We start from the raw sequence: 23,800 nt of genomic DNA on the forward strand, positions 1-23,800 counted from the left end.
AAGACAGTCCTGAAAATGAGATCATGTGCTCTGTTGACAATGTCCAATTTCATGAAATAGCTGTTTCGCATATGTGACGTTCGAGTTGAAGAAAAACCATTTAGTATAGCACACCTACTGCGAAGCAAATGGACATACTATTAATGACAAGTGGTGATTAAAAATATCAGCGTCGCTGTCAGGCATGCAGAAGTGCAGGTACTGGAAAAGTACGGGAAGAGTTGCTTTCTTTCTCCTCTCCACCATAGCTTCGAATTTTATCCTTCTATTTCTCTTCCTCTAACCTAACTACCTCTTCTATATCTCTTTCACCCCATTCTATCGTCTTATGTCCCAACTAGCAATAGGACCGACATTCATAAAAGAAAAATATGTTTACTTCGAAATACGTAGTCATTACTATTATTATTATTATTATTATTCTTGATTGTTATAATTATTTTTTTGATTGTTGTAATTATCCTTGTACTACTGTTGTAATCTCTATTTTTTCTTTAACATTAATACTGTATAACACGTGGTGTGTCCATAATGTTCTGTACAGACGGAAATTCGTTCAATCTGAGTATGCCTGGTTAGTTGTAAGAGAGGGCCCGAAGTCCCTAATCTTGCCAGGTAAAATAAATGCATAAATAAATAAATAAAATGTAACACGCTATTTAATACTCTCCAACGTCATTCCGGAAAATTACAAAAAAATTATAAATATTCTTTTAAATCACTGGCTTGGAGGTTCCCAAACATTGCCGTTGCGCACATGTACATTTGCAAAACCGAAACACATATTATTTAAAGTGAAAAATTACTGATGCAAACGAAGCAGTTTGTGATTGATGATGATGTCCCGTACTCCTTGACAGAGGATAGGGGAACGATGCGGGAGACCCGCACCGCCATACTAGGCAGTGTCCTAGTGGAGGTGGTTTGCCATTGCCTTCCTCCGACCGTAATGTGGGTGAGGGATGATGATGTAGACGACACAACAACGCTCAGTCATCTCGAGGCAGGTGAAAATCCTTGACCCCGCCGTGGATCGAACCCGGGACCAAGTGCTCGGGAAGCGAGAACACTACCTCGAGACCATGAGCTCTGGACAATCTGTCATTAAAGTGCGCGTCATTTACGACGGCGGCCGAGTTTAGGGTCGTTCTGCGCATCTGACGTCACAAAACACAGCTAGCCAATGAACAGAGGACGACGTTGCCAGAACTCGACTGCAGTGTAGAGCACGGATGAGTGTCTTCAGTTTTAGAAACGTTCAGTCATAAATAAAGTAACTGAACAAAAGAAATGTCTTGATAGCAGACTTTCTTTTGTAGGAAGTTTGGAAAAAACATTGTTTATACCAATTGCTTCATATTCTATTAATTAATTAAACCAAACAAGCAATAAGTCTCCTAATTCAGGAGATAGCAGGGAAATTCATTGTCACTAATCGCTTTTTCGCAATAAAGAACAGCGGTAATTGTTTATTTCCTATTGTACTTCGACGAAACGTGAGTAATTCATAGTTATACCAACAGTGTTTGTCGGTATTTTATGTGATGTTTTAGAGTCCTACAGGAATGCCGTTAAATGACGAGCTGTGTTAGTGTAATGGTTAAGGTGTTTGGCTGCTATGCACAAGGTTCCGAATTCAAGCCTTTTTTGGTGCCTAATATTTTCTCTATTCGAAAACCATATCGAAGTGTTTTATTTCATGAATTTTATTCGTTTGAATGTATTTTTTGAAATTTCTAGTGGCAACTAAAATCGACCATACGGAACGTATACGCTGTGACTTTTACCTCTGCAAACTCTTCAAAATTTCGTTCAATGGTTTACTACATTTAATGCTGCACAATAACAGCATTGATCATCGAAACAAAATTAAGTCATTTATGGGGGGGGGGGGGGGGGCGGAGGTATATCAGTCAAGAAGATGTGTAAAAATCAAATTTTTGGGCCAAATAGTTTTTGTGAAACTGAATGATAAGTGTGTCAAAGCAGTCGGAACACCATGTGTCTGCACACAGGCGAGCAGTGCAGGGATGACAAAATCGCGCACAGTGCGGAATGCGAGGAACACGTCTCTGTAGCAGCGAAAGGGTTAATGCGGCCGTGGTGGCTTTACTTCATAACCTGCGCGCTCCCTCCTAAACGTAAGTTTGCGAACTATACTATACTGTGGCGCAGCTTCTCTTAGCGCCTACAACTGGCAACGCAGCAATCTCCCGGGTCTGGGCGGGCATGCGCGAGCCGCCGGGATAAAAGAATTGAACTATAGTCTTCCTCTATGAGTCACTGCAGATACACGGTCCAGGGACATAACCACATCCTATTTTCGACTATTCGCAGACGGCAGATGGCAGCACTAACAGTGGAGGATATATAAAGCGTGCCGGTGAGTGTGTGGTTGGGGAGTGGGGTGGGGGGGGGGGGCACGTTGAAGATAGTGCAGTCGTCGAACGGAGCGATTTATCTGACTTCCAAAACGGTATTATCATTGGCTTTCGGGCCAAGGGTGGAAGCATTTGCGAAACGTCTAGGTCTGTAAACAGTCCGCATGCCTCTGTGGGTAAATTATATCACTCATAGTAGAGTTACACTATCTAAATGCGACGCCGAGATAACTGGCGCACCACGGGCGATAAATGACATGGATGAAGGACGGCTCCAAAGCCGAGCGAATAGATCTGCAACTGTTGAGAAACAACCGCTCTGTTGAACCAAGGGGTTGCTAACAGTGTGTCCTCAGCGACTGTTCAGACAATGTTACTCCGTATGGGCCTCTGCAGCAGACGCCTGGTTCATGGACCATGCTGACTGCTGTTCCTCTGCGTCGAAGGCTGTAAGTCCACTGAGTTACGACAGATGGCCGTTGGCGTGTACGGAGTGAAAACAAACAGCGTGCATGCGCAGTGATGTGGAAAATGTTTTCATGGCCTTCCTTGGGCAACTTCGTAATTCTGGAAGGTACAGTGGTTCAACAAAGTACGCATCTATTCTTGGGGACCATGTCCACCCCTACTTGCAATTTATTTTTCCTCGGCACGATGGCATCTGCCAGCAGGACATTGCAAAGTGTCACACAGCTCGCAGTGTACGTGATGTAAGTAGGCTGTTTAGGTTTTTATGTTGGTAACGCCACGTGGCGCTCTGTATGAAAATCACTGAGTGTGCTGTGTGCAGTCTGTGGCTGGGTTTCATTGTTGGAATATTCGCTATTGTAGTGTTGGGCAGTTGGATGTAAACAGCGCGTAGCGTTGCGCAGTTGGAGGTGAGCCGTCAGCAGTGGTAGATGTGGGGAGAGAGATGGCAGAATTTTGAGAGCGATGATATCCAGTATTATATATATGATGACTTTTGAACATTATGAAGGTAAATACATTGTTTGTTCTCTATCAAAATCTTTCATTTGCTAACTATGCCTATCAGGAGTTAGTGCCTTCAGTAGTTTGAATATTTTATTTAGCTGGCAGTAGTGGTGCTCCCTGTATTGCAGTAGTTCAAGTAACGAAGATTTTTGTGAGGTAAGTGATTCATGAAAGGTATAGGTTATTGTTAGTCAGAGCCATTCTTTTGTACTGAAAGTGAGATTGCGTTGCGCTAAAAATATTGTGTGTCAGTTTAGTGTTGATCAGAATAAGTAAAGAGAGAACTGTCTGAGTACGTTCAGTTCTGCTGTTCTGCTCAGCTGTTTGAAAATCAAATAACGTAAGAGGTTTATCAGCACAGTAATTCATTAATTTTTCAAAGTGGATGTTTCAGTGTGTGGTTCGGATTACTCCGGGATAAATTTACCCTACTCCCCTGGCTACCAAGCTCCGTGTATTTAAACCTAATCGAGAATCTGTGGCAACATCTCGATTGGGCAGTTTGCGCCTCGGATCTACAAACCGAGCAACTTAGCGCAGCTGGCCGCTGGAGTCGGCGTGGCTCCACATCCCTGTTGGTATCTTCTAGAACCTCACTGATTCTCTTTCAGCGGTCTGAGCTTGCATAGTGTGGTTATTCAGGTTTTTGACATGTGGTCACTTTAATGTAACTGGAAAGTGTAACTTTATCATTTAATCTAGTAGATTTCAATAATGTCCGAATGCAAAAGAGAAACACTTGAAGCAGGTAGCGTCTACCTCTTGCCGGCAGAATAGTGGTAATGAAAAATTGTAGCACCGCTAGCCTTACGTTGATTGTCATCGTTAGAGAACTTCATGATGGGGATAGGATGGACGAATTAAATACACTGATGAGACGAAACATTATGATCATTACCCACCTCGAGATTGCATTCTGCTTCTAGTGCTTAAGGCACGTGATGGAAACTATACAAGAGGAGCTGAGTATATTCTAGCAACGATAAGGGCCGCAAATCGTCAAATTCACGGCGACACTGGTCTCTGGCAGCAGACCACTGTCGTGAACATCCAAGGAAAATGGTTGAAAGACGGTGAAAGAACGAGTAGGAGACAAGATATGATTAATATATGGACGTCTACCTTAATGAATGGACAAGACACTTCAGTTGACGATATTTGTGAAAAAAAGTAGCAGCACAGCTGTATGTTGAGAATGTTTTTACTCTATCACACGACTAGTTTCGGTGGCACATTACCGGCATCCTCAGGCTCCACCACCGCCAAAAGAGTCTTGATTTCCTCGGCGCATTTACTGCAGGATCCGTGTTACTAGCACACGTGGGCTAGCTTTCATCAGGAGTCTACATTTGAAACCGTGTTGTCTCCAATGCCATTGTAGACAACACGGTTTCGAGAACAGACTCCTAATGAAAGATATCCCACGTGTGCTAGTAACAAGGATCCTGCAGCAAATGCGCCGAGGAAATCAAGACTCTTTTGGCGGTGGTGGGGCCTGAGGATGCCGGTAATGTGCCACCGAAACTAGTCGTGTGATAGAATAAAGGCATTCTCAACTTACAGCTGTGCTGGTACTTTTTTTCACATGGGAGAAAGGTGTTGGACGTTCACGCGTCGTCACAGAACGTGGACGTGGAGACTTGCCAGGTCTCTAAAGTGGCGCACATGGTAATCACTGAAACACCTGACGACGGAGTGGTGTACTACTGCAGGCATATGTACTACATAATACGCCACTCAGCGGACTTTGTTGAACGTGGGGCTCGGCAACACACATCCCATATGTGTTTCCACGTTAACCGAATCACATAGCCAATCGCGGCTGCAGGGATCGAGATTACGTCGAAATTTGACCATGGAAAAGTGCCACCTTGCCGGACAAATCATCTTTCTTGTTACGCCAAATCGATGGTCATGTCCAGATACGCCGTCATCCAGGCGAACGTCAGTCCGAAACATGCACCACACCTCGGCCAGTGTTTTACGCCATTGGCGACGTTCATATGGGTTACATAGGACTCATGGTAGTAGTCTAAGGCGCCGTAACAGCTGTGGGCAACGTAAACATAATTGCGGACGACCCACATCCCTTCATGCTTGATGTTTTCCCCGACGGCCATATCACCTTCAGCACTATAACTGCCTGGATCGCAATTCCCGCATCGTGCTACAGTGGTTTCAGGAGCACGATAATGTAATCGGTTTGATGTTTTGGTCACCAAATTCTTCTGATCTGAACCCATTGCAACACATCTGGGACGCTGTTGATTGACAACTCTCCGGCCCACGAACCACCGACCTGTACTTTACAGGAATTGCGTGACCTGTGCCTAGACACCAGTTACCACATACCTCCGGAAACATACTATGTACCTGTCGTATCCACCTCACGCACAATAGCTGTAGTACTGAGTTCCAAAAGAGGACCAACGCGCTGTTAAATATGTGCTGAAAAAAAAAGTGTGTGAAATCTTACGGGACTTAACTGCTAAGTTCATCAGTCCCTAAGCTCACACACTACTTAACCTAAATTATCCTAAAGACAAACATACACACACACACCCATGCCCGAGGGAGGACTCGAACCTCCGCCGGGACCAGCCGCACAGTCCATGACTGCAGCGCCTAAGACCGCACGGCTAATCCTGCGCGGCTAAATATGTGCTCATAATGGTTTCGCTCGTCAGTATGTATGCACAGTCTGTTGCCATTTATTATAAACGAAGAAGTCATCTCAACAGTAGAAACTTCTCAAACTCAGAAAACGTTATTATTTTTTTAAAAAGACTCATGCTCTAAAAATGTTACCTACCAGCTTTGAAGCAGCACTAAGATTACGAAATTCACGCTCCTACTTCACGCACTCTCAGAAGTTAGGTACAGTATTTAGACTTGACGGCTGAACTCGATCTCGTTATGTACGAGTACAAAGCGGAGATATTGGCCCTTTCCTGAGCTCTTTTGTCTGCGCCCAATAAAAGTATGCGAGTAAAGGGCGTTCCTGTTATTTCTTCTATGCGCCACATGTATAGAGCGACTATAGCGTTACCGCCTCTAATTTGAAGTAAAACTTGCGTTCAATAATAGACAAACTTGACGTTACGTAAATGATTTAATGAAAATTCTATCTTTGGGTGCAACTTTATAAGAAGGACTGGGGCCAAACAATGGAATTTTGACTTTTTGATTAATTGTAATTAATTTGCATGACACAAGAATAATTACCACTATTATCACTTTCTTGGCTAGACTTATCAAATTAGCTACGGCCCACAGCGTGTTTGAAGAAGGATTAGTTTGGCAGTTTCTGTATGTATTTGACCACGAGCACAAGGGAAAGCTTTGTCCAGAAAGATTATTGGCCTTCGAAAAAATAAATATGATTTACAGGTTAAAATGACTATAACAATTAAATCACGCACGAAATAGCACATAAAAAGATCGCTTGCCAAACGTAAAGTCTCCGTCTTTCAATATTTCACTTTCTTTCCCTGGCATGCGTTTACTATACGTTTCACAGAAAGGATGATTAAATAACGTAGCCTACAAGCAGAAAATATTTTTTAAGTTTTCTAAATGTGAAACAGCTTTCACGACACTTTATGACTTAATACAGCAAGGCGACAACCTCGTATCGGCAATGATAACAGAGACGATATCTTAATATAAGAAGTACAAGAAAGACAGAAAGAGAATAAGAGTGCAAGAGAGACCAGAACCAAAGAGAGCAAGAGATCTTTTCACAATAGTAATCGTACATTAACTACTTAAAGAACTTTAACGTTATTGTTTTTGTGTATTTTTTATGTTGGTATTAGTTACAAAGCTTCGCTGCATTACATAGATGCTTGTCAGAATAAAATTAAATATTATTCAATTTTGGCGTTCTAGGCGCTGTCATTTGGCAATATTTCTCGTGATATGAGGGAAACTTCTTTTAAAAAGCTGTGACGCTACACGACTCCCGTCTCTGTGATTAAAGATTGCAGTTCTATAGGCAGGCTGTCGTTCTTGCCGAACATACGCTTGAGGTTCAAGGTGCAGACTGTCATAAAAGTCAATAGTTTGTGGGTGACGATGTCGAGTGAAAGAGCCAGTCAGCATAATTTTGAGCCAAACGCGTAATCTCAACATTCGGAATACGGTTAGCTACGCGATTTTATTTCCTCTCAGATATTTATGATTGTGTAACATATCTATGATGAAATTCTGTGCTGCAGCCGAAATGTTCAATTCTATGTATGACGGATCTTGTGGAAAAGAGCACGGAACAAGTGTCGAGTTTGTACAACCTTGCCGGCCGGGATGGACGAGCGGTTCTAGGCACTACAGTCTGGAACCGCGAGACCGCTCCGGTCGCAGGTTCGAATCCTGCCTCGGGTATGGATGTGTGTGATGTCCTTACCTCCACAGTTAAGTACCATAGTGATCAGAGCTATTGGAACCATTTTTTTTGTAAAACCTTCCACTGTCAAGCATTCTCTACTGTCATTCGCTGCTTACAGTTTTCGCTTCCTCGTCTTTCCACAGAAAATCATTAGCGCATGTCAAGTCGCTAGTGTGTAACTACTTCCTTCTAACACGTTAATCCATCTATGATTCCTGAGAGTTGTTCTATTTTTTCTCAATAATGGGTACTGTTGTGGTTGGCAGGAGAGCCAACACCGTGTAACTAGAGAAGGCACGCGTTTTAGCTCACGCAGGCTGGCGTGAGGTCTGGAACAGGACAAGGAAATTAGAATGTAGAAAAACGGACGTAGCTTGTGGAATACTTAACTTTAATTCATTAATGACGAACGTCGCTCTTGACATTACATGATTCACAGTATCAATAGCAAATGATAATGGCGCCATGCTAGGTCGTAGCAAATAACGTAGCTGAAGGCTAGGCTAACTATCGTCTCGGCAATTGAGAGCGTATTTTGTCAGTGAACCATCGCTAGCAAAGTCGGTTGTACAACTTGGGCGAGTGCTCGGTCTGCAATCACTGATAGTGGCGACACGCGGGTCCGACGTATACTACCGGACCGCGGCCGATTTAAAGGTTACCACCTAGCAAGTGTGGTGTCAGGCGGTGACACCACAGGAGGTAATGACAGTGGCACGTAATGTGCCCTCCGCCACACGCCGTTGGGTGGCTTGCGGAGTATAAATGTAGATGTAGATGTAGATGTTGAAAGCCTTCTGTAAATCTAAAAAGTACGAGGATCTTTGGCAGCAAATGATTTATTTAGCCCTTGTGAGTTCTTTGGATACTTACAACGTTCATTAACGCGAAAAGGAAGCACGCAATCACAATTCACAGAATATAATAACGATGATATAGTGACAATGCATAAATTTAAAGCACTGAAAAATGGGAATAAGCGACCACGAAGCCATCGTCTCCCAGAATAGTCGAAACACGTGTTTTCCACGACGCGCGAGTACATTGTAACCAGTTTTCAGGAAATTTCACAAAAAAAAAACGGAACAGTGCTCCCACATAAAAAACACGCTAGTTGGTCTGCTACACTGATCGACTTAGTCCTATCTCTTTGTCTCTTACTTTTCTGATGTCGACTTCGCTTTTACAGGCTCCGCAGGTAATTTCCTCATTCTGGAAATCCACTACTCATGATGTCACATTAATCTAAACTATGAAAGGGACATGTATCACTCGTGAATCGTGTAGCTTCATTCCTGTTACGCATTTTAAATGCTTGCTTGTTTGGCATCTGGAGTCTCACATTGATTCGTGTCAGTTCGCCTAAATCCGAATCAGATCGGCTAGTATACCGCAACAGCCTTTGGCGCTAACACTACGCTTTGCTCTACACATGGACGGGATGGGACGAACCTCTAATATGTGACATAATGGGAAGCACCTTTTGCCATGTATGTCTAACCTCTTCATCTCAGAGTAGCACTTGCAACCTACGTCCTCATGTTATGTGATGTTCATAAGGGTGTGTTTTTGAATCTGCAGTTGAATGCATTAGTAAACTGACCATCTTTGTTTTCATTCACTACGACTAATAAGTTTTTATACTAACTACTTTCTAACACCGGAGTGTGCTCGCTGTTTTTATCTTCTCCTCGATAAATCTAATGAGCGCATCATCAGGATCAAGTTTGACGATTCAATTACTATCTCACTTTATTTCAAACTTTTTCTCAGTGTGATTAACTGATTATATTCTTTCGGGCTTCTACCCAGACTGACAATATCTTCTGTTAAACATTTCCACGCCAGATTGTAGCTCAACATTGCGTGGCAAAAAATTTAAAGCGGGCGAAATGGTAACACGTTAAGATAACTGAATGAGAAAACGCAATGTTAACAGAACTGTTACAGTTCACTGTATACAGGGTGATTCACGAAGATATGCAAATATATTTATCTGTTATTCTACAAGTAAAACTAAAGTAAAACGTTCACATAAATATAGGTCCTCAAATGCTTAGACGGAGTTACAGCTAATAAGAGATTTTGCCTGAAATTTAGCAACTTCGCTAATACGAAGCCATCGCAAAACCGTATGACGTTAAAGAAAAGCGAGATTTCCATTTATTTTATTGTCACTGATCTGGCGAATCTAATAAAACGTGTACCAGACGTGATCTGCAGTAGTTTTCCAGGACATCCTTAGAAGCACAGAATTTCGTAAAATTTTTAATTTATTCACTACTAGGTCCAATTTAAGTTTTAAATTCCAACCAATTGCACGAAGTTTTCAACAGAAGTTGTAGAGAATTTAATTTTGGAAAAATGACGGTAATAACGTTGACTGAAACTGTGTGAATGTGTCAGATAATCTGCTTTTATTAATACCATAGCACTCGTGAATTCATTTTAAAACGGAAAAAACAGAGCTCATTGTTAAGGAAGTTGTACAGTGTACATACAATTTCACAATACAATCACAATAAACGTTCAAAAAAGTCTCCGCCGAATTCATGCATAGTGTATGAACAGATTTTGTTGAATCTTCCTGGCAGATTAAAACTCTGTGCCGGACCGAGACTCGATCTCGGGACCTTTACCTTTCGCGGGCAAGTGCTCTACTGGCGGAATTAAAGCTGTGAGAACGGAGCGTGAGTCGTGCTGGGTAGCTCAATTGGTAGAGCACTTGCCAGCGAAAGGCAAAGGTCCCGATCTCGAGTCTCGGTCCGGCACACAGTTTTAATCTGCCAGGAAGTTTCATATCAGCTCACACTCCGCTGTATAGTGAATATTTCATTCTAGAACAGATTTTGTTGCATGTTTCAGATACACAGGGTTCTTCTTAACTAAACAAATTTACTTGTATAATAATCTTTGCTTCTCTGGGTGTTCTGGAAAACTACTGCAGATACACGTCTTGCACATGTTTTATTACATTCATCAGACCATTAACAACAAAATAAATGGAAATCGTGCTTTACTTTAAACTCGTACAGTTTTGCGATGGCTTCCTATAAGTGAAGTTGCTGAATTTCAGGCAAAAATTTTTATTGGCCGTAACTCCGTAACTAAACATTTTCGGAGCTATGTTTAAATGAACTTTTTTCTTTAGTTGTACTTGTAGAGTAACATATTAAAATGTTTGCATATCTTCATGAATGACCTTGTTATGAATATAGGAAAGTCGTGACAGATGGTGTAACATCTATTTATTTTCCATCTCCGACGTTGTTATGAATCAAATCAGTAATTTTGAAATGAATGGAGCTATCGGAAATTAGTATATATAACCTACGCTAATATAGGTCACTGGTAATAATAACAGTAATAATAATTATAGTAATAATAATTCATCCGTGGTTTCCTTTCTTTTGCTCCCTTCTTTCCGAAGACGGAGACAATCAACAAAGATAGTTTTAGTATGCCATTCAACCAGACACTACGCATTCACCTACTCGTATACCATCAGCAGTAAACTGATAATTGGAAACTATAATACGTGCAAGCTCAGGGACACGGCGGTAGATATAATATTAAAATTTAGACGAGACTATTAACATTCAGTCGCATACCTATGAGGTAATCTTTAAAATCTAGACAGTATTTTCTATGCGTTATTAGCACATAATGAGACATTTTCCCCCAGATTCCTATCCTTGACTATGTAAATTTCTTTATATTATTCTTTGTCCCAAATCGGCGAAAGAGAGGCTACATGACCGTAAAAATAAAAATGTTTTAACGGCCACAAATAAAAGAACCACATAATAATACGTAAAAATATGATTATTATAAAGGAGTGTCCTTTCCAGATGGTTTTAATGAGGATTTTCTGAATCTCTGCTGAAAGTGGGTTTCTATCTTCCACACTCTCATTAGAGATGTGTTGGCCTGGCTCCCAAAAATGTTCTCCTGATATTAATCTTCCCAATTATTTCATGAAGAATCATTCGTATAAAGAGACAATTAAGAAGGAATTCCCACAGCGCCAGAATATCCTCGTACGCCTCCCCCTCCCCCCCCCCCCTTCCGTCACCTGTAGAACGTGTCGGTAGCGCTCAATTCACTTAATTTTAAACCATTCAGCTGTCTTGGGAACTGCTGGTGTTCCACTGGCGAGTTTACCACTCCGAAGCCACAGAAGTTGCAGAAGCCGCAGTCAGCCTACAATAGTTCGCATTCAGCCTACAGCCAAAGCAACAGAACTCGGTTTCGAATTCTAGTTGGCCGATGATTGTAGTACTTCACATTATTATGTCGATAAACTCAGTCGTTAATCGTAACGTCATGAATGCAGTATTTCTCGGTTGGAAAGAACATTTCCCCTACTTCTTATGGAAGAAGTTACTGCGTGGTTTCAAAAGTTGTTGATACGGACGGAAATTGTCTGCTGCTTCCAATTGCCATGAATTCCAATAAGGTGTTAACAACCAGGAAAGAGAAAAAACTTTTTGTGTGTGTGTGTGAGGGGGGGGGGGGGGGGGGGGAGGAATCATCAGTCTCACAGCTGGTTTGATGCGGCTTGCTATGAATTCTTTTCCTGTGCCGAACTCTTCATCTCAGAGAAGCACTTGCACACCACATCCTCAATTATTTATTCTTTATATTACAATCTCCATCTTCCTCTGGAGTATTTTCCTTCTACAACTCCCTCTAGTACCATGGAAGTTAATTCCTGTTGTCTTAACATAGGGCTTATCAGCCCTCTCCCTTCTTCTTCTCAGTGTTCTCCACATGTTCCTTTCTTCTGCGAAAAACCTCTTTGTTTCTTATCCTATCGGCCTACCTAATTTTCGTCATAGCACCACATCTCTAACGCTTCAATTCTCTTCTTTTCCTCTTTTCGCACAGTCCATTATTCACTACCATACGATGCTGTGCTCCAAGCATACATTCTCGAGAATTTCGTTCTGAGATTAAGGCCGATGTTTGATACTAACAGATTTCTCTTGGCTACGAATGCCTTCTTTATATCCTTGCATCGTCCGTTACGTGTTATTTTGCTTCCTAGACAGCAGAATTTCTTAAAGACATAGCCTCTGGAAATGGTAGACGCTTTAAGAACGACCAGTTTCTTTGTTGTTTGTTGAATCTATTCCAGTTTTTGTCTTTCCCTGCAGTTTTTACCTTTTAGCCCCCGCCCCCTCTCCTTTCTGGTTCCATAAAAGTTATTCTTTAATATGTGTTCCAGCACCCTGATCCTTGTTCGTCTTGTCAGCAGGTCCTTTGTTCGGATGAAAATAGTCTGAAGGGGATTATCTGAGAAAAGCTATGAACTTGCAGAAATTAGTAAACTGTAGCAATTCGATATCTGCTTACTTTTCCATTACTCATTACGTCGCTAGTTCCTGGCACGAGCTACTCAAACGAAGGTGACGAGTAAAACATCAGCTTTCTCACAGTCTCAAAACTGGACAGTCTTACATTGGACTGAGCGCTTGGGTAAATAACGGCAGGGCTAGTGTAAGAGGCCGTGTGTTGTTACGATGGAAATTCTTTCACAAGGTTGTATAGAGGTGTGTTGCAGTAGCGGTGCTCTTAGTTGCAGGTTACTGACCTGCCGAACTGGTCTTTCTTGTAACCTTGGAAACCAAATTATTTTTACGTCGCCATTCGTGGCCTGTGATCTTCATCGTGACTCATCATTTGATTTACCCTTCCCCGGTGCCACAGCGCTTTTTATGAGAACGTTGTTGACGAGAGAGCCGCCGCGTTTATTTATAACCGGCGCGTTTACAGCTCCAAGTTGCTTGTGAATGACGATGCGTGACTTGAGATCTTTTAAACTGCCTATAAAAATATTATTATTTAGCCACGCTGCGAGTTTTACGTCAAAGATGCTTTAGTTAGGCGAGACGAGATTATATCGAGCGTTTCGCGAGGGCCTGAGAAGCCCCTTAAGAGTCGCGAGGCGATAGCGTCGCCCTCAGAAAACAGAGGATATTTTGGCTCCGCCTGCTCCGCGAGTACGCACGTCAAAGTCGTAATTCAGCGTTCAGATGTCCGGGGTAGGAAACTGAAACAGCCATCAAATGCAAATATCAATCCCGTTTAGCTGTTGAGCGTCGTACATAAGCAACAACGACACAGTTTCGGAGCAGTCAATACAAGGAACATCATGAACACAATGGCTGCCGGAAATTAAGAACGAAAGTAGTACGTGCTATTTACATTACTGGCCATTAAAACTGCTACGCCAAGAAGAAATGGAGATGATAAACGGTTATTCATTGGAGAAATATACTAGAACTGAAATGTGATTACATTTTCACGCAATTTGGGTGCATAGATCCTGGGAAATCAGTACCCAGAACAACCACCTCTGGCCGTAATATCGGCCTTGATACGCCTGGACATTGAGTCAAACAGAGCTTGCATGCCGTGTACAGGTACAGCTGCCCATGCAGCATCAACACGATACCACAGTTCATCAAGAGTAGAGACTGGGGTATTGTGACGGGCCAGTTGCTCGGCCACCATTCACCACACGTTTTCAATTGGTGAGTGATGTGGAGAATGTGCTAGCCAGGGCAGCAGTCGAACATTTTTTGTATCCAGAAAGGCCAATACAGGACCTGCAACACGCAGTCGTGCCTTATCGTGCTGAAATGTAGGATTTCGCAGGGATCTAATGAAGGGTAGAACCACGGGTCGTAACACATCTGAAATGTAACGTCCAAGTGTTCAAAGAGCCGTCAATACGAACAAGAGGTGACACAGATGTGTGACGAATGGCACCCCATACCATCACGCCGGGTGATACACCAGTATGGCGAGGACGAATACACGCTTCCAATGTGCGTTCATCGCGATGTCGCCAAACACGGATGCGACCATCATGATGCCGTAAACAGAACCTTGATTCAGCCGAAAAAATGACGTTTTGCCATTCGTGCAGCCGGGTTCGTCGTTGAGTACACCATTGTAGGCGCTCCTGTCTGTGATGCAGTGTCAAGGGAACCGCAGCCATGGTCTCCCAGCTGATAGTCCATGCTGCTGCAAACGTCGTCGAACTGTTCGTGCAGATAGTTATTGTCTTGTAAACGTCCCCATCTGTTGACTCAGCGATCGAGACGTGGCTGCATGATCCGTTAAGCCACGTGGATAAGATGCCTGTCATCTCGACTGTTCGTGATACGAGGCCGTTGGGATCCAGCACGGCGTTCCGTATTACCCTCCTGAAACCACCGATTCAATTTCTGCTAACAGTCATTGGATCTCGACCAACGCGAGCAGCAGTGTCGCGATACGATAAACCTCAATCGCGATAGGCTACAATCCGACCTTTATTAAAGTCGGAAACGTGATGGTAAGCATTTCTCCTCCTTACACGAGGAATCGCAACAACGTTTCACCAGGCAACCCCGGTCTACTGCTGTTTGTGTATGAGAAATCGTTTGGAAAGTTTCCTCGTGTCACCGGCCGGTGAGGCCGAGCGGTTCTAGGCGCTTCAGTCTGGAACCGTGCGACCGCTACGGTCGCAGGTTCGAATCCTGCCTCTGGCATGGATGTGCGTGACGTCCTTAGGTTAGTTAGATTTAAGTTGTTCTAAGTTCTAGGGGACTGATGACCTACGATTTTAAGTCCCATAGTGCTCAGAGCCATTTGAACCATTTCTTTTTTCCTCGTGTCTGCACGTTGTAGGTGTCGCCGCCGGCGCCAACCTTGTGTGAATTCTCTGAAAAGCTAATCGTTTGCACATCCCAGCATCTTCTTCCTGTCGCTTAAATCTCGTGTCTGTAGGACGTCATCTTCATGGTGTATCAATTTTAATGGCCAGTAGTGTATTTCAACTGAAGAAAACTGCGACAGCTGTGCGAAAATGATTTATTAATCACGACTTATTTCATCACCTTATTTGTCACATCTTCAGGTGACAAACTGATGACAGTTCTCTACACAATGCCGTTAAATCGTAAGTTAATATAACGGCAAGAAATTGGTCGTGATTAATAAACCATTTTGACGCAGCGTTTGCGGCTTTCATCAGTTGTAGTATATTAGCACAGCTGTTGTTGCCCCTCATGCCAAGTGATATGTAGCGTGCCATTTAATAAACGATAAAAATCACTCAGTACTTAATTTCCTAAATCCGAACGTTACACATACACACAACGTAGTGAAATGTCTCTGATTTAGCGACATCGACAGCAGACCGAAAGTAATACAGCCACAAAGATATTGCGGAGTGTGGAGACAGACGAATAGTCATCCGTAGCAATGCTCCAGTGCTAAATACCACAGCACTTGAGTATACTGCTCGCCACCAATTTGCAAAATAGCTGAAACTGCTGAACTAATACACTCCTGGAAATTGAAACAAGAACACCGTGAATTCATTGTCCCAGGAACGGGAAACTTTATTGACACATTCCTGGGGTCAGATACATCACATGATCACATTGACAGAACCACAGGCACATAGACACAGGCAACAGAGCATGCACAATTTCGGCACTAGTACAGTGTATATCCACCTTTCGCAGCAATGCAGGCTGCTATTCTCCCATGGAGACGATCGTAGAGATGCTGGATGTAGTCCTGTGGAACGGCTTGCCATGCCATTTCCACCTGGCGCCTCAGTTGGACCAGCGTTCATGCTGGACGTGCAGACCGCGTGAGACGACGCTTCATCCAGTCCCAAACATGCTCAATGGGGGACAGATCCGGAGATCTCGTTGGACAGGGTAGTTGACTTACACCTTCTAGAGCACGTTGGGTGGCACGGGATACATGCGGACGTGCATTGTCCTGTTGGAACAGCAAGTTCCCTTGCCGGTCTAGGAATGGTAGAACGATGGGTTCGATGACGGTTTGGATGTACCGTGCACTATTCAGTGTCCCCCCGACGATCACCAGAGGTGTACGGCCAGTGTAGGAGATCGCTCCCCACACCATGATGCCGGGTGTTAGCCCTGTGTGCCTCGGTCGTATGCAGTCCTGATTGTGGCGCTCACCTGCACGGCGCCAAACACGCATACGACCATCATTGGCACCAAGGCAGAAGCGACTCTCATCGCTGAAGACGACACGTCTCCATTCGTCCCTCCATTCACGCCTGTCGCGACACCACTGGAGGCGGGCTGCACGATGTTGGGGCGTAAGCGGAAGACGGCCTAACGTTGTGCGGGACCGTAGCCCAGCTTCATGGAGACGGTTGCGAATGGTCCTCGCCGATACTCCAGGAGCAACAGTGTCCCTAATTTGCTGGGAAGTGGCGGTGCGGTCCCCTACGGCACTGCGTAGGATCCTACGGTATTGGCGTGCATCCGTGCGTCGCTGCGGTCCGGTCCCAGGTCGACGGGCACGTGCACCTTCCGCCGACCACTGGCGACAACATCGATGTACTGTGGAGACCTCACGCCCCACGTGTTGAGCAATTCGGCGGTACGTCCACCCGGCCTCCCGCATGGCCACTATACGCCCTCGCTCAAAGTCCGTCAACTGCACATACGGTTCACGTCCACGCTGTCGCGGCATGCTACCAGTGTTAAAGACTGCGTTGGAGCTCCGTATGCCACGGCAAACTGGCTGACACTGACGGCGGCGGTGCACAAATGCTGTGCAGCTAGCGCCATTCGACGGCCAACATCGCGGTTCCTGGTGTGTCCGCTGTGTCGTGCGTGTGATCATTGCTTGTACAGCCCTCTCGCAGTGTCCGGAGCAAGTATGGTGGGTCTGACACACCGGTGTCAATGTGTTCTTTTTCCATTTCCAGGAGTGTATTTATTTAAAAGTTCTAAACTTGGCAGACTGCAGTGGTGACAGAAAATGCTTGCACAATTTGCTTGCTTCCATACCACAACGTCAAAAGTTCTCATGGGACCAAACTCAAACGTTTTTGTCCACGATTATTTGTTAATGTGGCGTATCGTAGCAAGTGTAGTTCAGAAGGTGGTCGAGCAGGTACTACAACATGCATACAAATTATTAGTAATTTATTAAAACTTGAACATGGTAAATACTTAGCTTTGGAAATTACTAGTGTACACAGTGAGGACATGTAATTCAAATGGTTCAAATGGTTCTGAGCACTTTGGGACGTAACTTCTGAGGTCATCAGTCCCCTAGAACTTAGAACAACTTAAACCTAACTAACCTAAGGACATCACACACATCTATGCCCGAAGCAGGATTCGAACCTGCGACCGCAGTGGTCGCGCGGTTCCAGACTGTAGCGCCTAGAACCGCTTGGCCACTCTGGCCTGCCGGACATGTAATTAATGCTGACACTTGTAACATTTAGCAGTTCGTTACAGAATGGTAGTTTCACATTAGTCTCTAGTTGCCTTAACGTGACATAACGTTCAGTATAACTCTTATAGTCGCAGGCAGCGAGATCTGTGCTACCACAATGCTGCTGTCGTAAGCGATGGGTATGACTGATCGCTGATCACATACAGAATGGGCTGAACGGCACTGCGCTCGGACATAAACAAAAATGGTTCAAATGGCTCTAAGCACTATGGTACTTAACATCTATGGTCATCAGTCCCCTAGAACTTAGAACTACTTAATCCTAACTAACCTAAGGACAACACACAACACCCAGCCATCACGAGGAAGAGAAAATCCCTGACCCCGCCGGGAATCGAGAAGCGAGATGCGGGCGACATAAACAACTTTCCGGTTAATGTGGCATAAGTAAACACTTAGGGCAGTGTCCACGCGGACATCTCCAATTCGTCCCTGCGTCTGGCAGCAACTGTCTTTACTTGTGGCACCGTCCTGAGGTTCCAACTTTTGCATGAGGCTTCGGTCTATGGACGACAGCGCAATGACTACCTTCAGGTTTTCAGGAGACGATAGCATGAAGTATACACGATATACAGAAAATGATTATGTATGTAGCAAGAACAGGTTTGCAGTGGATGTTGGGGTGCTAGGCTGAGAGGAGAATACATACTCAAACAACTTTCATTTGCTTTCTTTTGACAACCTTGCCTTTTTGGAGGGCGTGACACACAGATAGAATAAGCTAGTACTAGCATCAAATTTGAAATAATTGCAATAATTTAAAAGTAACAAAATAGAACACATAATGTCAATGAACATCCAGGATAGCAATTAAATATCAGTCACTTGTTTTCCTTCTTAGAACATCAAAATTGAAAAGTTGGAAAGAAAAAATAAAATAAGAATTAAAATATATGATATCGATGAATATCCAGAGAACCAAGGAAATATTAGTCACTTGTTTTCTTTCTTCGATACCAACAGGCACTAGAATTAGCAAGATCAGGCATCAATTGAAAAAATATTACAATACATGTCAAACAGTCACAGTTCAACGCCTGTACCATACTGTTTGGTACCCAACAGCTTTCCTAATATAGTTTCAACGTATCTTGATATTCAGCTCTATACATTTTTCCGAAGTCTGTTGCAAATGGCTGCTAATGCGAAAACGAAAAGTTCATCACAAATGGTTCTGACGGCTCTGAGCACTATGGGACTTAACATCTGAGGTCATCAGTCCCCTAGAACTTAGAACTACTTAAACCTAACCAACCTAAGGACATCACACACATCCATGCCCGAGTCAGGATTCAAACCTGCGACCGTAGCGGTCGCGCGGTTCCAGACTGAAGCACCTAGAACCGCTCGGCCACACCGACCGGCAGTTCGTTACAAAAACACAATCGAGAGTTCAGATTTCCAGCTCTTGCGCAGTTACCAAAACTAGCTAGCAAAAGTTCCAAAAGGCAAGCTGAGAATTGCGGTGTGGTCCGAATTTCTTTCCACTCCACTGTTTTTATTTACATCCTAAGCGCTGATTGTCCCTAACCGCCCAAGCCAAGTCATGTGCTAGTAGTACGCAAAATTACATTTTCCTTGATCAGACCTCTCCAAGGGGGAATTTCTATAGTATTAGTAAGTCAGGTCCACGTGTTTACCGTCTCCAAAACAACAAGGGCACAAAGACATGTGCAAGTCTTGTTATGTACCATACACAAAGGAATAAACAACTGTAGGTAGTCAGTAACTGACACAGACCGTAACAGCTCGATAACTTAATTCGAACGCTCAATCACAATAACAACCTAGGCATTTAACAATGTTCAATTTCCGTCCATCAAGTCGCTGCTTCGGCACAGCTGACAGGTATCTTATAGGTTTCAATTTTATTTTCATTGCAATGCAAGGTTCGTATTTCCACTTGAAACAGAGGTACCCCGCAACACCAGCAGCAAGAAAGCGTTACAAGTTCAGGATATTTGAACTACCGCAGGAGACAAGTTCGTCAATATACACCAAGTCCACAAAACCCTCAGCGCCTTTGACAAGATGTTCAGTTACAAATTTAGTGCCCAAGGTAGAGTACTTGCAGCAGACAAAATATTTGATACAAAGCGAGCAGAACAATGCTTGCACTAAATCATACTTTTCACTCCAACTAACGTCATTATGCCCTATCCTCTGTACTGACCATCTGCCATCACATGTCCACGACCCCTACAACCGCAGCCAATGTCCGCACACGTCATCCGTTCGCCTCACTTCCTGACTACGAGCGGAATCTCAGTCAGCTCCTAATTGCCGAGCGCCGAACTGTCGCGCATCATCCACCCCGGCGTCCTCTTTCGCGGCTGGGGTACAACCTCTGATCTGCGGCGGCGTCCTCTTCTCAGCTGCTGGCCTCGACGGGAAGTTCGAACACCGGCGCTCTGTGTGACGTCATAACGTCACAATATGTGTTTGACATTGCGCCAGTCGTTGGGCACAATCTGAAGGTTCCATTATTCGTGAAGAATCAAATTTGCCAAGACTGCTATTAATTCCGTTTCTTACTATTACCAGTTTCGACAGATTTACGCTATAATCATCAGATCTTGTAACATTGTAACATGTACATGAAATAATATTAAAAGCTCCGATGATTGTAGCGTATATCTGTCGAAGCCGGTAACACTAATAAAAAGAATCTTCGCAAACTTGATTCTTCAAGAATAATACACTCAGAAAAATCACGCAGTCGGTGGCCCGAGCATTTCTCCAGGTTTCGATTCGTGCTGTGGTGGAGATGCGGGGCGCACGGCTAGGGAGCAGGAATGTCAGAACTCCATACCGTCGCATCGAATTAGTTCGCGCCTGCAGATAGGCAGCCCAGTGAACAGTTGCCACAGTGGGTTCTGTCACTGACGCAGTAGCAGTGAAACTGCACACACTAATTGATGTTTGCTGCGTCACGAACGATGCCCTTATTGAGAACCCGAAATGGGAGTTAAAAACTTGGACAGGTTCTTCATTTACCGATACAGGTCTATTTTCTATAAGTCCCGTAGTTTTAGCGCAATCATCTTCTGAAACCTTGGATGTGTTTCTGAATAATCCTATATTTCGGGAGAATCACTCAAATCAAGCAAAAGTTTCCGATTCAGAACGCGTGCAATGCGAATTCTGTGTGACATGAAATGTCATCATCACCATCATCATCATCATCAATGACTCGCCATCCACTGCTTCATAAAGATCTCTAGATTTTACAATATATGACGGTCGTAGCTCTTCACATCCATGTGGTTCCTGCATGTTTTCTAACATCATGTACTGAGCTCCCATTAGATCGTTGTCTCGGTCTTTTCGTATTCTTTATATACGAAGAAAGAATTTTATTGATCCATCTACAGTCCATTCGTCTCGTTACATGTCCAAAACACTTCCATACAATTTCCATTAAAGTCGTACACATTACCTCTTACGCTTGCAAGATCACTTCGCTTCTAAACTGATACTGCTATTAGGTTAGCCGCGAGTCCGTAGAGGGTGGTATATGTGACATACAGTATAACTGGTCAGCATTTCCACCCGGAATTTGTGAGTGTAAGTCGGACCTTCCTTGATCCGCCTTGGTGGGTCGTGTCGTCGGATTTCCTCCAACCTGTGCGCGGTGCAGCTCTCGCAAATGTTGTCCCGTGCAGATTCTTCATTGGCGCATTGGATGTCTCTGTCGGTGGAAGCTAATTATCTGAAATTGCTGTCGATCAACTTTGGGGTATCTATTTACTCTAAATTAACATTCACAATTCCGTGATATCACCTTTTTCCTATTAGATAAATAAAGAAATACAAACTACTCGTAACCGAGAGCATGGCTACCATCGAACAAAACAGGAAGAGCTCTTAACGCCTACTGCCGACTTTGGCGCTCAGTCCGTATGTCTTACTAGTTTCGTCACAGTTCGTGGATTTCCGATCAAGTTCGTACTTACTAATATATGCATTTGTTAATGAACGGGTGTGAATTATAACGAGGCAAAATTATGATAAATAGTTGTAAACATCCAGAGGCTCCTCCTAGTATTCATGTTGTCAAAAATGACTTTAATTATTAAATATAAATAAACAAAATTGATGCTCCGATATGGCGGTACTTCCAGTAATGACGCTTGTTTCTACGGTCCAGCACCGAGCCCCACCCCACTACGCGCGACATGTGGTCGCTTCGTCACCTAGCCAGCCAGCGTGGGAAATGCTCTCCGACGCATGGTCAGCTACGGACTACAGCACTTCCTAACTATCGTCAATACATCAATAAGAGACAGCCGGCCTGTGTGGCCGTGCGGTTCTAGGCGTGTATGTCTGGAACCGCGTGACCGCTACGGTCACAGGTTCGAATCCTGCCTCGGGCATGGATGTGTGTGATGTCCTTAGCTTAGTTAGGTTTAAGTAGTTCTAAGTTCTAGGCGACTGATGACCACCGATGTTGAGTCCCATAGTGCTCTGTGCCATTTGAACCATTTTTCAATAAGAGACAATAATTTATTACAACTGGTGAAAATGTCTTCCTCTCGTAAGAGGCACCTTACACGCTCTAATCTTTTCTTTACCTCCCCTAGTAAATCCAAACATACCTCTTTCCTTTACTGGCTGCCCAACGTTCTGATATTTTTAATCGTTTTGACGGTTTAAGTGCATAGCTCACTGCCTTAAGTAAAAACTGGATCTTTGCAAAGGTTCCATCTTCGATTCCCAATCTGGTACACGGTTTTAATCTGTGAGGCAATTTCAGATCGGCGCACACTCCGCCGCAGAATGAAAATTTGTTCCGGAAACGAACCCCTGGTCTTCAGCTAAGCCATTTCACCGCTGTATCATTCTTCTGTGAGTACTAATATCGCGAGGTATGCATACCTTGTGTGAAGTTTGGAAGGTAACAGAGAGATATTTGCTGTACGTAAGGATTTTGCTATATTCCTAGATTCATCGCTCAATACAAGGTCTTGATACTTTGTAAGCAGGCTTTCACAGGACAATTTGCGTCTGCCTGCAAGCGTCTGCCAGTTCAGGTTTTTCAGAACACGCGTGAAGTTCTGCCATGGTTCAAACGAAACTCTATGTCTTCGTTGTAAACGCTCAGTATCCCCTGTCCGCACTTTTTGGTACAGGTCTAAATCATATGAGGATGCGTTGCCCGGGTGTTCAGTAATCTTTGTCGATTGACTGCCTCTTGCTAGTATATTCGCAACGAGTCTAGGTCTGCCTCCTGTTTTACCTATGACGGAGCAAATGTGATCATCCCATTTCATGTCTCTGCAGCCGGGAGACTCTATGGGTTAACTGATTCCAGTATTGTAATAAGACACTACAGATTATTTTTTCGTTGTGTGAAGAGCACCATTTTCACTTTTCTGAATATTCAAAGCACGTTTAGAATCTGTGCACTACTTTGAAATCTTATTAAGATCTGCCTGAATATTTGTGCAACTGTTTCCAGATAGTACTTCATTATACACTGAAGATGGAAAGAAACTGTTATACCTGCCTAGTATCGTGTAGGACTCCCGCGAGCACGCAGAAGTGCCGCAACACGACGTGGCAGGGACTCGACTAATGTCTGAAGTAGTGCTCGAGGGAACTGACACCATGAATCCCTCAGGACTGTCCATAAATCTGGAAGAGTACGAAGGGGATGGGGATCTCTTCTGAACAGCACATTGCAAGGCATGACAAATATGCTCAATACTGTTCACATATGGGTCGTTTGGTGCCCAGCGGAAGAGATTAAACTCAGAAG

General features: G+C 43.8%; 1 protein-coding gene across 1 annotated transcript in view; it reads left to right on the forward strand.

Moving 5' to 3' along the window:
• Positions 1 to 23,800, forward strand: part of LOC126336449 (SET domain-containing protein SmydA-8-like) — a 332,354-nt gene that overhangs the window by 115,890 nt on the left and 192,664 nt on the right. The gene's annotated exons all lie outside the window — the stretch shown is intronic.

This window comes from Schistocerca gregaria, chromosome 2, assembly GCF_023897955.1.
Source record: "Schistocerca gregaria isolate iqSchGreg1 chromosome 2, iqSchGreg1.2, whole genome shotgun sequence".
Taxonomy (NCBI): Eukaryota; Metazoa; Arthropoda; class Insecta; order Orthoptera; family Acrididae; genus Schistocerca; species Schistocerca gregaria.